General features: G+C 35.8%; 1 long non-coding RNA gene across 1 annotated transcript; it reads left to right on the top strand.

Annotated features, from left to right (window-relative positions):
• Positions 1–5,545: 5,545 nt before the first annotated feature.
• LOC144342261 (uncharacterized) lies at positions 5,546–6,081 on the top strand. The gene is made up of 2 exons (XR_013418732.1): positions 5,546–5,618; positions 5,869–6,081. It is a non-coding gene; the product is annotated as an uncharacterized LOC144342261 (long non-coding RNA).
• The last annotated feature ends 7,943 nt before the right edge of the window (positions 6,082–14,024 follow it).

Raw genomic sequence — 14,024 nt, 5'->3', positions numbered from 1 at the left:
ATTTGTATACATGTCTTGTGCAATATACAGGGGCATGTGCACTAATGATTTGTATACATGTCATGTGCAATATACAGGGGCATGTGCACTGATGATTTGTATACATGTCTTGTGCAATATACAGGGGCATGTGCACTGATGATTTGTATAGGGGCATGTGCACTAATGATTTGTATACATGTCTTGTGCAATATACAGGGGCATGTGCACTGATGATTTGTATACATGTCATGTGCAATATACAGGGGCATGTGCACTGATGATTTGTATACATGTCATGTGCAATATACAGGGGCATGTGCACTGATGATTTGTATACATGTCTTGTGCAATATACAGGGGCATGTGCACTGATGATTTGTATACATGTCATGTGCAATATACAGGGGCATGTGCACTGATGATTTGTATACATGTCATGTGCAATATACAGGGACATGTGCACTAATGATTTGTATACATTTCTTGTCCAATATACAGGGGCATGTGCGCTAATGATTTTATACATGTCTTGTGCAATATACAGGGGCATGTGCACTGATGATTTGTATACATGTCTTGTGCAATATACAGGGGCATGTGCACTAATGATTTGTATACATGTCTTGTGCAATATACAGGGGCATGTGCACTAATGATTTGTATACATGTCATGTGCAATATACAGGGGCATGTGCACTAATGATTTGTATACATGTCTTGTGCAATATACAGGGGCATGTGTACTAATGATTTGTATACATGTCTTGTGCAATATACAGGGGCATGTGCACTGATGATTTGTATACATGTCTTGTGCAATATAGAGGGGCATGTGCACTGATGATTTGTATACATGTCTTGTGCAATATACAGGGGCATGTGCACTAATGATTTGTATACATGTCATGTGCAATATACAGGGGGATGTGCACTGATGATTTGTATACATGTCATGTGCAATATACAGGGGCATGTGCACTAATGATTTGTATACATGTCATGTGCAATATACAGGGGCATGTGCACTGATGATTTGTATACATGTCATGTGCAATATACAGGGGCATGTGCACTGATGATTTGTATACATGTCATGTGCAATATACAGGGGCATGTGCACTGATGATTTGTATACATGTCATGTGCAATATACAGGTGCATGTGCACTGATGATTTGTATACATGTCTTGTGCAATATACAGGGGCATGTACACTGATGATTTGTATACATGTCATGTGCAATATACAGGGGCATGTGCACTGATGATTTGTATACATTTATTGTGCAATATACAGGGGGATGTGCACTGATGATTTGTATACATGAGAAATACTCTTTTGAGAAATACCTCCAAATAATTAAAAATCCACTATATCGTGCTGCAATGACTAAACTTAGAATAAGTGCCCACCGTTTACAGATTGAATCAGGCAGATACAAAAACATCTCCATCTCTGATAGAATATGCCCTGTCTGTGATCTTGGAGAAATTGAAGATGAGAAACATTTCCTTTTCACGTGCCAGCTATATGATAAAGAAAGAACCAGCCTTTTTACTAAACATAAAATGCATGGAGAGACATTAATAAACATATTAAATAATAAAAACGATCACATAATTAAAGACATTTCAAAACACATTTATACTTGCTTTATGCTTAGGGAGCAAAAAATCAAACAATAACTTCAGTACCAGCTGCCTCAAAAAAAACCCCCCACAAAACACAGATTTACATTTATTTACATTATATTACAATTATTCATTTATCTCTTATTGTGAGATGTGTATTTATTTCATTCATTTACTGTATTTTTAGTATTTCCTTTTATTTTCGTTTTTTTATTATTACATGTTTTTGACTTTATTGTACTTTTTGTCAAGATCTCAAATGGGATACGATAGCAATAAAGAATTACTTACTTACTTACTTACATGTCTTGTGCAATATACAGGGGCATGTGCACTAATGATTTGTATACATGTCATGTGCAATATACAGGGGCATGTGCACTGATGATTTGTATACATTTCTTGTCCAATATACAGGGGCATGTGCACTAATGATTTGTATACATGTCTTGTGCAATATACAGGGGCATGTGCACTGATGATTTGTATACATGTCTTGTGCAATATATAGGGGCATGTGCACTGATGATTTGTATACATGTCATGTGCAATATACAGGGGCATGTGTACTAATGATTTGTATACATGTCTTGTGCAATATACAGGGGCATGTGCACTGATGATTTGTATACATGTCTTGTGCAATGTACAGGGGCATGTGTACTAATGATTTGTATACATGTCTTGTGCAATATACAGGGGCATGTGCACTGATGATTTGTATACATGTCTTGTGCAATATACAGGGGCATGTGCACTAATGATTTGTATACATGTCTTGTGCAATATACAGGGGCATGTGCACTGATGATTTGTATACATGTCTTGTGCAATATACAGGGGCATGTGTACTAATGATTTGTATACATGTCTTGTGCAATATACAGGGGCATGTGCACTGATGATTTGTATACATGTCTTGTGCAATATACAGGGGCATGTGTACTAATGATTTGTATACATGTCATGTGCAATATACAGGGGCATGTGCACTAATGATTTGTATACATGTCTTGTGCAATATACAGGGGCATGTGTACTAATGATTTGTATACATGTCTTGTGCAATATACAGGGGCATGTGTACTAATGATTTGTATACATGTCATGTGCAATATACAGGGGCATGTGCACTGATGATTTGTATACATGTCTTGTGCAATATACAGGGGCATGTGCACTAATGATTTGTATACATGTCTTGTGCAATATACAGGGGCATGTGCACTAATGATTTGTATACATGTCTTGTGCAATATACAGGGGCATGTGTACTAATGATTTGTATACATGTCTTGTGCAATATACAGGGGCATGTGCACTGATGATTTGTATACATGTCTTGTGCAATATACAGGGGCATGTGCACTAATGATTTGTATACATGTCATGTGCAATATACAGGGGGATGTGCACTGATGATTTGTATACATGTCATGTGCAATATACAGGGGCATGTGCACTAATGATTTGTATACATTTCTTGTCCAATATACAGGGGCATGTGCACTAATAATTTGTATACATGTCTTGTGCAATATACAGGGGCATGTGCACTGATGATTTGTATACATGTCTTGTGCAATATACAGGGGCATGTGCACTGATGATTTGTATACATTTATTGTGCAATATACAGGGGGATGTGCACTGATGATTTGTATACATGTCTTGTGCAATATACACTATGTAATTTGTAATTTATTCATTTAGAACAGTACATTCATAAATGCACAGCATATAGATATAAAATTTAAACATAGAATTAAAAAAATCCACTGCAAAAATGATGAGAACACAATAAAGAAAAACATGAATAGGGTATAAAATAAAATGACTGCGAAAGAATATGATAAAATTGCAATAAAAAAAATGACAATAACATAGCAGTCTGAATAAAACGATAGAATGCATAAATGGGATAAAATATGAATTGACAACAAAGTAGTAAGATAAAATTATACAATATTATTAGCAGCTGTAGCTGCGCGATTTTTAAAAGAGCGACTGTGAGATTTTGAAATATGAAATCGATTTCTGGTGTTGTAAGAATGGATGGCAGAGTTTGAGATGAGAAGGTCAGATAAATATGGTGGGACTAAATATTGCTTGCATTTGTAAATGAGTTTATTAAAGTGTTTAGTTTGTCTGTCTTGAATGGTTGGCCAACCAAGAGCTGATCTTGTAATGGAGACAGGTTCATGTCATTTCAAGCCACATTGGATGCGTACAGCAAGGTTGGTGATACGTTGCAGACTACTTTTTAGTGTAATGCTGCAGTTAGAATACACAGTGTCACAGTAATCAAGTAGTGAGAATACTGTGGCAGAGATAATGTTCTTGCGAGCTTTCTCAGGAATGCAGCGACGAGATCTTGCGAGGTGTGATAGGCGGAATCCACATGTCCTACGAAGGATCCATTCTCAGCTCAAGACAAGTTGTAGATGTAGTTAAGTGAATTGTTTGATCTTTTATAATGAGAGTTTTGATGTGAGCAGGTACTTTCTGTAGTAGAAGTGAATTAGCAGAAAACCACAGTAGAAGGCGGTTACTTTCTTGTTCAATTTCATTGTGAATGCAGTCAAAGTTGGTGTAGGTAGACGATTTGAGGAGATTGAGATCATCAGGGTAGTCATGTATTGTTGAAGTAGATTGAAGCCAAGTTGGCAGATCATTGATATAGATGGAAAATAAAACAGGTCCACATAGACTACCTTGTGGGACACCAGTCTTAACATCTATGAGCTCGGAGTAATGGCTACCAAGTTTAACACACTGAGTGCAATCAGAAAGGTAGCTACGGAACCAATGTAAGGTTGTGGGATGGAAATTGTAATGCTTGAGTTTGTGGAGAAGAATATCATGGTTGACGGAATCAAATCCTTTTGACAGGTCTAACATTAGAATACATGACAGTTTATTATTGTACATGTTTTCGAGAATGTCACCTGTAAGGCATTGTAGAAGTGTAGTTGTTTGCAGACTAGTTTTTCAAGTACCTTTGACAAGGTTGGTAAAAGTGAGATTGGACGATAGTTCTGGAAATCCTGCTTATCCATTATTGCTTTGAATATTGGTGTAATAGTAGCCTTCTTCCACATTGATGGCATAATGCCCTGACTTATAGACATGTTGAAGATATGAGTGAGAGATGGTACAATGGTTAGTATGGATAATTTGATTGATGATTTGTATACATGTCTTGTTGCGCAATGCACCGATGATTTTGCATCCCTTGTATATATGTTTTGTTCCTTATAATATATGAGACACAAGATGGCCGGCCAAACTACTGCTATGTACTGTTCTACTCAAGAGAAACCTATAACCTTCACTTCCAAGGATTAATTTAGGAATCATTGTAATAATTAACCTAGTGTTAAATGTGGACTTTGGTTACTGTACAAGTACACAATGCATTAAGCAGATGATTTCCTTATCTATGCAGCTGGATGAAGACAGATAGATGGTGAGACTAGTTTAGTTATCAGACAGGCATATCTCTACATCTTGGCAATGCTTCTTCAGGCCCCGGAATAGGAAATCAAATATGGAAACAATTTATTATTTATAACATTGGTCTCATTGAAGTGTTTTTTTTTTCTGCTGAATTTTAAGATCTTCAGGCGAGTGTTCCTTAATACAACTCAAGTGCACAATTGTACTTCTGATTTTCTCCGGGGAATTTATTGCACACCACACTTAAGGTGATGATGCAGTTGCATGAATGTAATTTTATTCTTCTATTAGTGATGCAAATGATGTCAATTTTTACATTGTATTTTTGTCCCTCTCTTCACTCCCACATTTCCCACAGAATTCTTCAGCCCACCAGCAGTTTTAAAATTGTGAACCATCAAAAGAAGATCAGAGAAATGGTATTTATAATTATATTGGGATCTTAATTATTACTGATGAGCAACCATCATACAGAATTTCTGAGTTTCCAAATACTGTTATCATTCTATTGGAATCATGTGACCTCTTGGCTTAGATATCTTACAGGTAAATATCTTTACTTATATTGTACTAAATCTACCAGTCAATTGACTTTGGTTACTCACAATTACACGACTTTGTTATTTAATTGTGCAAGAATGACACATGATTTTGATGAATTGTCATTGAAACTACTTGGATTAAGAGAAATTTTTTATTTACATCATTGAAAAGGATACCTTTTGTTGTGAATTGTACCAAAGAAAGTAACCCATTTTTTTTACATGTTACAGTAAAACACTACATTTTGTTCTAGATTGGCTGACCTACAGTAAACAGTTACATTAATTTTATAAGAGAATTTGCAAGGACAACATTCACACAAGTCATGCGACTGTCTTGAAAACCCCAATGCAATCTTTAAGCAAAAATAGTTGATTTTTCACTGACTCTTAGAATTACCCTATTTTGATAACAATGTTAATATTTCTGTAAATAAAATGAATACAACATTCAGTGTTCATTCACACTCCTGCTGTTCAAATGTCATAATTTTAAAACTTTTCAGTCAATTGTAAAAAACAATTAAAGTTTAACACTTTGAGCACCATCAATGATTTCATGCAGCCTGCTCCTCCCAATGTGAAATGTTGATAAAAATTGACAAACCTTTTTATCTATCTAAAATTAAAATCAATATCTGAAATTGTCTGTATGGTACAAAATTATAAAAATTAATAACAATTTTACAAAGTTTGAAAATATTTGCATTGGCGTTTTGGCGGGAAAATATCTGGAACTCAAAAAGTTAATAACCAGAGATCTCTGTCGGCTAAACAAAACCTGTTTAGTAGAAAATTGAAAAGACATGATGCATTTTCAAATATCACAGATGATTTGCTTTGAATGCTAATGAACAACTGCAGCTTTTTTTTTTTTTTTTTCTGTCCCTAGCTAAAAGTTCTACCAAGAAGATAAAAAGCACCAATATCAAACAAATAATAGTTTATTGTATGATTTTCATCATTTCAATCAAGGTTTTTGAACAATTGAAATTACCAACACTAGTTATATTGATTGCCTAGCGTGGTGATAATCTCATCAATTGTTCTTTTAGAAAGGTGTTTAACATCTGCACACTCACCCACATGCATCAGAATATCAGACAAACATGAAAAAATATGCGTATAATCTAAAAGCAGAGAATTACATGTTATGTACTCAGGACCGCATCATATATTCACCTCGGAAACGACTTTGATTTCTTAGTACATACTTCCATCTCTTTAAAATTCTAATCTGTGGTCAAATTTGGAATTCATTGGTGTATTGTGGTTTTAGTAATGTAAGGTGATGCATGGGTGAGGGACGTATGCTAGATTCCTAGACAGCAAGCTGTGCATGTGAGTCATAGTATTGTTATTTTATGAAGCCAGCAGATGGAGCCAGCTACCCGGTACTAGTTGATACAATAGATAAAACACACACAAAGAGAAATTAATTTAAATATTCATATTGCAACCATTGGTTTGCTGATGATAAACCTGTTTAAATTGAACTGTGTGAATGGTAAACCTGTTCATGGAGGTAAAAAAGAAGGAGCAGTGACGCTATTGTTTTCTTTGTGTACTATGATAGTTGGCGATTGTTTATCTAGCAAACAATGTGTTACCCATTTTTCTGTTATCGTTAATGGGGATTGCACGATTCGGAGCATTTCAACAAACTTCGGAAATTATCCGAAAGAGCTGCGCATGTGCAGAACAAGAGTAACAAACATGGCGTCAGGCGTGACATGTGCTCCCGTAGAAATGTGCGATACAGTAGAAGATTTTGCTGCGGAAGAATGGACAGACTTGGCAGTCATTGAAAATGAACTAGCAATTGTTCAGCACTCCTTTTGTATATGTGGTGGCGCAGAATAAAAAAACATTTTTGCATGTGATGACGACTGCACAGTAAAATAGTTTTCATCACGGGTGTACAGGGTTGACGGCCAAAACTATACCATCGCACAAATAATCACGATTTTCGACAACCGCTCGCCGTCGCTCGCCAGATTTGACAGTGGTTTTCAAAACCCGAGGATGCATAGATTCTATAAAAAGTTAAATATTTTTGCGGAATTCTGTGGATCATATGAAGTGTTTCAAAAGCTGACTCGTCAGACAGCATAAAATATATTCAACTACAAACGAGATTAAATGTCCAAGTGTCTAGTTTCCGGTGTGTAGTGTGAATGGTGACCTATTGTTTTCAACAAAGGTCACTGCGCATGAGTAACAATCTCATTTATGGTCTGAACAACTGATTTAATATTTCATGTTTAAACTGAGCTGTGTGGATGGTAGTTAAACCTGTCCAAACTGAACTGTGTTGTGAGAAAACCTGTCTAAACCGAGCTGTGAGGATGGTAATTAAACCTGTCCAAACTAAACTGTGTTGTGGGTAAACCTGTCTAAACCGAGCTGTGAGGATGGTAATTAAACCTGTCCAAACTGAACTGTGTTGTGGGTAAACCTGTCTAAACCGAGCTGTGTGGATGGTAATTAAACCTGTCCAAACTGAACTGTGTTGAGGGTAAACCTGTCTAAACCAAGCTGTGAGGATGGTAATTAAACCTGTCCAAACTGAACTGTGTTGAGGGTAAACCTGTCTAAATCGAGCTATGTGGATGGTAATTAAACCTGTATAAACTGAACTGTGTTGTGGGGGAAACCTGTCTAAACCGAGCTGTGTGGATGGTGATTAAACCAGTCCATACTGAACTGTGTTGTTGGTAAACCTGTCTAAACCGAGCTATGAGGATGGTAATTAAACCTGTATAAACTGAACTGTGTTGTAGGTAAACCTGTCTAAACCGGGCTGTGTGGATGGTAATTAAACCTGTATAAACTGAACCTTGTTGAGGGTAAACCTGTCTAAACCGAGCTTTGAGGATGGTAACAAGCCATGCATGGCACAGTCCCCGTTAGTTATCAAATTTAAGATATATAGTTTTGTTTATAGTAATATAGCTGGAATATAACCATGTCAGGAATATGATTTTTTAACATTAAAATGATTGACACTTGTATATGATTGTCAAACAAGAGATATTGCTCTGGAACAGCATTCAAAATCAGCCATTTTGAATACATGTATATATATATATATATATATAACAGGATGTATAACAAATATATAAAATTTGAATATAATCAGTCAAAGCATTTAAGAGATATGGCTCTCGAAGCCCAATCATTAAAACAAAATGGCTGCCAGTCAGCTATTTTGAATCCAATCTGAAAAATAAATTGACGTGCATCAGGAACCTGTAATGTCTAATGTATGTTATACGTTTGAACAAAATCCATCCATTAATGCAAGAATTCGAAATGCTTGATATTTGAGAATTTTTTTAGCACAAAAATAGCCACCATTTGGCCACTTTGAAAAGGATCGTCAAACCAATATATTTGTATATCTATGACATGATGTATAATGAATATTAAAAATTTGAACATAATCAGTCAAAACAAGTCAGACATATGGGTCTGAAAACCCATTCATTAAAACAAAATGGCCGCCAGACAGCCATTTTGAATCTCATCTGACAAATAAAATGATGTGCATCAGGAACCTGTAATGTCTAATATATGTACCAAGTTTGAAGAAATCCATCCATAAATGCCAGAAATGCTTGATATTTGATGATTTTTTTAGCACAAAAATGGCCACCATTCGGCCATTTTGAATAGGATTGTCAAACCAATATATCTGTCTATCTATGACATGAGGTATAATGAATATTTAAAATTTGAACATAATCAGTGAAAGCAAGTCAGACATATGGCATGAGAACCACATTCATTAAAACAAAATGGCCACCAGTCGGCCATTTTGAATCTAATCTGAAAAACAAAATTATTTGCATCAAGGTCCCATAATGTCCAATGTATACACCAAGTTTAAACAAAATCCATCAGTAAACAGTCCAGAAATGCTTGATTTTTATGATTTTTTTAGCACAAAAATGGCCGCCATTCGGCCATCTTGAATCAGATTCTAAAACAAAATGATGTGCATCAAGGCCCTATAATGTCTAATGTATATACCAATTTTGAACAAAATCCATCTGTCAACAGCCGAAAAATGTTTGATTTTGCCGAAAAATGTTTGATTTTGATGATTTTTAGCACAAAAATGGCCGCCATTCAGCCATCTTGAATCAGATCGTGAAACAAATTGACGTGCATATGTATAATATCATGTATGATGTATGTGTGAAGTTTGATTATGATTGGACTAGGCATTTCTAAGATACGGATCCGAACGCACGCACTGACGCACGCACAGACGCACGCACGCACACACACACGGAGGTCAAAACATAAGTCCCCGTTTTCGGACTGCGTCCGAATGGGGACTAATGAAACCTGTATAAACTGATAAACTGAACTGTGTTAAGGGTGAACCTGTCTTGTGTCAAGATAAATGACACATTTAGCAGATTCAAAACTCTATAAACATAATTAAGCATTAATTACAGCTAACCAAAATTTAATTATCACTTGGATATTAAATAGTAGTACTGTGATTGCAAAATACTTAAAAAACATAATTTATAAAACCAAATTGTGAATCTGTATTATATTTTATATATCCCTTAATTTGTTAGGTTTGTAATTTTGAAACTTTTATTTTGTTTTGTGCGTACTGTGCCCTTACCATACAGCACCCACCGTTGGTGCAGTTGTGTAATAAAGTTATTATTTAATTCTTTCTTGAAAAAAATAACTGATCATTTTTACATGTTTATGCTTTAATTCTGAAACAAAACTTCAAATTCAATGCTCTTTAAGGTAGCGAGAAGGGAAATTTTCACTTTTTTCTTGATTTTTCAAAAATTGATAAAACGGTTACTTTAGACCTTGATACATCACCCCAGGTTTACAAAAGATCGAAATTGCGAAATAACGTTGCTCAAATTAGTGTTTTAAAACACTAGCAGAAAAGACTACAACTGCCGTTTCGTGGATATTTGCATAGTGTTTATCTTTGAAAGGGTTTAAATGATAACATCTTATCTGTATACTCTGTTGTTGACGATTCTGATATAACGGGTGATAAGCTTCCAGTTGCAAACAATGCGTGTTTATCTAACGTCCATTGTCAACATTATTGTCAGTCGAGATTCGTCGGAGCATGGAAGGTACTAACGGACGTTAGTACCTTCCATGGTCGGTGAAACATGGTCATACAGTACTCATTTCGCCCAACCTTTCGCTTTTACATCGACCGCTTATCGCTTAATTTCCGACCACGCGGTCTTGTCCGACCGGAAACCGACCGCATTTTAATCGCGTTTTTGTTTTGTTTTCGCTCGCTTGCTCATTGAAAACATTGACCGCTCGCCCAAACACTGAAAACTGGCACATGGGTGGTCGAAATGGTGGTGTTGATAGTAAAGTGTGAACATACAACTAGTATTAACTATTATTACATTCTGAACGACACTTCAAATCTAATAGTTGTATTACACTTGTATCGTGAAAGCAACTGAACTGGGACCTCTTGTTACGTGTTTTGGGTGCTTGTTCTAGATGTAATATTTTTTTTTTTTATTTTAATGAGACAGTTACGCGAAAAAAGCCTAGGTAACTCCTTTTGACAGAGCAGAGAAACGAGGAAATGTTAGTGATTAATTCCAAAAATAACGATACCGAATCCACATCGGTCCACGTCTGGTAAAATTTGACATTCAATTTTTAAAATTAAGTCACGATCATTGAATGAGCTCGGTCTATACCGTATACGTACCGCAAAAGTGTTCCCACAAAAAATATTTTCGACTAAAAACGGCCACATGCCCTAAAAAAATCGAACAGAGCTTGACATGTATGAATAATTTATTGGGCTTAAAAGAAAAACGTGTCAAATTTAGTTATAGCCATAACTATTTGGTGGCCAGTCGATGAACAATTGAAAATCATCGACGCTACTCTGGTTTACTTTATTTCACAACTTGTAGAGAAAACTGATTCGCGTGAGCTCTAATGTATCTTAACCTAGTATTTTCTTTTTGAACTAAGGTCAAATTCCATCAGTTTGTCAAAATATATGTTTTTCAGCGAATAATTTTGAAGCCTGTCACAGCACAAAAAACTATGTGAATCGACGCCGGTGATTGGATTGTACGACGACCCTTCAATTAGCGTCAAATATGCTTTGTTACAACATCATTGATTAGCTGAGAGTCACCTGATCGGAGCACGAACTGGGTCACAGAACCATATTTGTCCGTATTATCAACATGACTTTGCAAAATAACCACACCCACATTTTCAATCTTTTTTAGCGCGGAAGTTGCCAACAAATGTAAAAAAAATCGTGAATTTCATGGATTCGAATAAAATAAAGCAGGCGATTGATAAGGATGATTATTAATATTTTCCCCGATGCTCTTCGAATTTTTATTTTTTTTTATTTCAAGGTAAGAAATGGCTAGTTGAAGTTGCATCGTCTTCAATGCGGTTGTTTCACCGCGAACAACTCTAGCTCTGTTTTGGGCATGGTTTAGTTTTGCGATGTAAAATAAAATATATATTAAAATAATAATACTTGATTAATTATTTGGGGTTTCAGCCCACAAATTACGGACATGATCTCCATGAATTACGGTCAATGTTTGTCTTCTCTCGGCTGATTGTCACGGTGTTGATCGACGCCCTTCCTAAACTCAGTATGGAGAAACCAACGGGAATCGACATTCCAAACAAACAATCGAAATTATCAACGAAAGACGAGATTTTTCTAGATATTTACAAACATACTGTCATGACAAACATATGTAAAATTAACAAATACACAAAGAGGTGTAATATTAGGTTTTATTTTAGGCTTAGAAATATTTTCTTTCACTCAGCCCATGCATGTAACTGCCATTTAGCTTTACGGTCCTTCAGCATCGGGGGAAAACAACAATAATTATACAAAACACATTGCGAAGACTCAACAATCAGGAAAGAAACCAGAATATTGTTTAAAATAAAATATTCAGTCCAAGCCAAATCGAGGTCAAAGGGTCAGGTTGCGTGCATATAATTATATATAGTTAAAACAAAAAGTATTTGAACTTTTGTCAGCTGTTCAACATCTATAAAAACCAGAAAGACAATTATAAGACAATGTGAACCTCGGAAATTATTTTGTTAGTCCGAATTTTAAATGCGCGCGAGCAGGTGGGCGGTGATATTTCGGGGTTTGCGCGGTCGAAAACAAAGCGGAAATTGTCCGGTCGAATTCAACAAGCGGTCGCAAAAGCGAGAGAACAAGTGATGCGGAAGCAGGCGGGAGGTTGTGCGAAAGGAGTACTGTAACTTTGCACAACTTTCTTTTAAATCGTTTTATTTTCCAAGTCAATATTCTATTTTACTAATACATTTTTTTTCTAACGCAATGGCGAAGAAAAGAAAGAAAGCGTTGACAGACGAGGCAAAGAAAAATCTGCCACTCAGTGTCGCACTCTGACACAGCAATTTTTTTCAAACATCGGCCATTTTGTTTCACCATGAAAACCGTTTCATTAGATGTCTTATCAGAGACACTTGAAGGATTAGCTTGTTTGTAAACTGTCAGCATGTACAGTGAGACAGTAATGTTTGTCAGAGGATTATCCCTCGTTGTTCGTTTGCATAACAATGGAAACCCAAACGTTCCTGGAGTACGGACTCAAATGCCAGCAGTTTTCTTCATTTTTCACGCTCGAGCATGAAATTATTCATTATCTGACACTCTTTATGAGTTCTATGATATCAGTGGTTAATATGTTTGGCCATTTTTAGTGTATATTTATAATAATGCAGCAAATCTACAGTGTTTTATTAACCAAAACTGTTTTTCGCGTTTTTCTCGAGTTGAAGTTTTGATCGAGAACGACTCATTGGGGCCGCCGCCAAATCAAGTGCGTTCGGACTAGGACATTCAAACTCGCAGTTATCGTTCAAAAGATAATGATGGTGTGAAATATGTCTGGGTTTTTAAAGAAAATGCTTTGTCACAGAATAATAATCTGTTAAAGGTGCCAAGTATGAAATAATTTGGGGACAAAAAAACAAACCTGCATAGAAATCGGAATAATAGGTCTTTTGATTATCGGAGACGCATTTCAATGGACTTGATTACGAACAATGCATGACGTAAATTTCACCAGGAAATTCCGCAGTGTGCTCTCGCAATCATGGACTTAGTCATTTTTACAAGGTTCGCCATTTTTGATGTCACGTGATAATTATGTAAACAATGTCTGTCCAGTTTGTGCGAACTTGCACCTCTATACTTAGTCTTTTGATATATATAACCTAAATTACTGTTCTGAACGAGACAACAGACAGAGAATGTTTTATTTAAAAATCTCACAAAACCTTCTCGCTACCTTAAAATGATATTCAACATTTATTCACAAATGTTGTCACTCAGCAATATAACCAA

Source organism: Saccoglossus kowalevskii, chromosome 6, assembly GCF_978046115.1.
Source record: "Saccoglossus kowalevskii chromosome 6, keSacKowa6.1, whole genome shotgun sequence".
NCBI classification, from domain to species: Eukaryota; Metazoa; Hemichordata; class Enteropneusta; family Harrimaniidae; genus Saccoglossus; species Saccoglossus kowalevskii.
The sequence above is the reverse complement of the archived record's forward strand: the minus strand, read 5'-3'. Positions and strand labels throughout refer to the sequence as shown.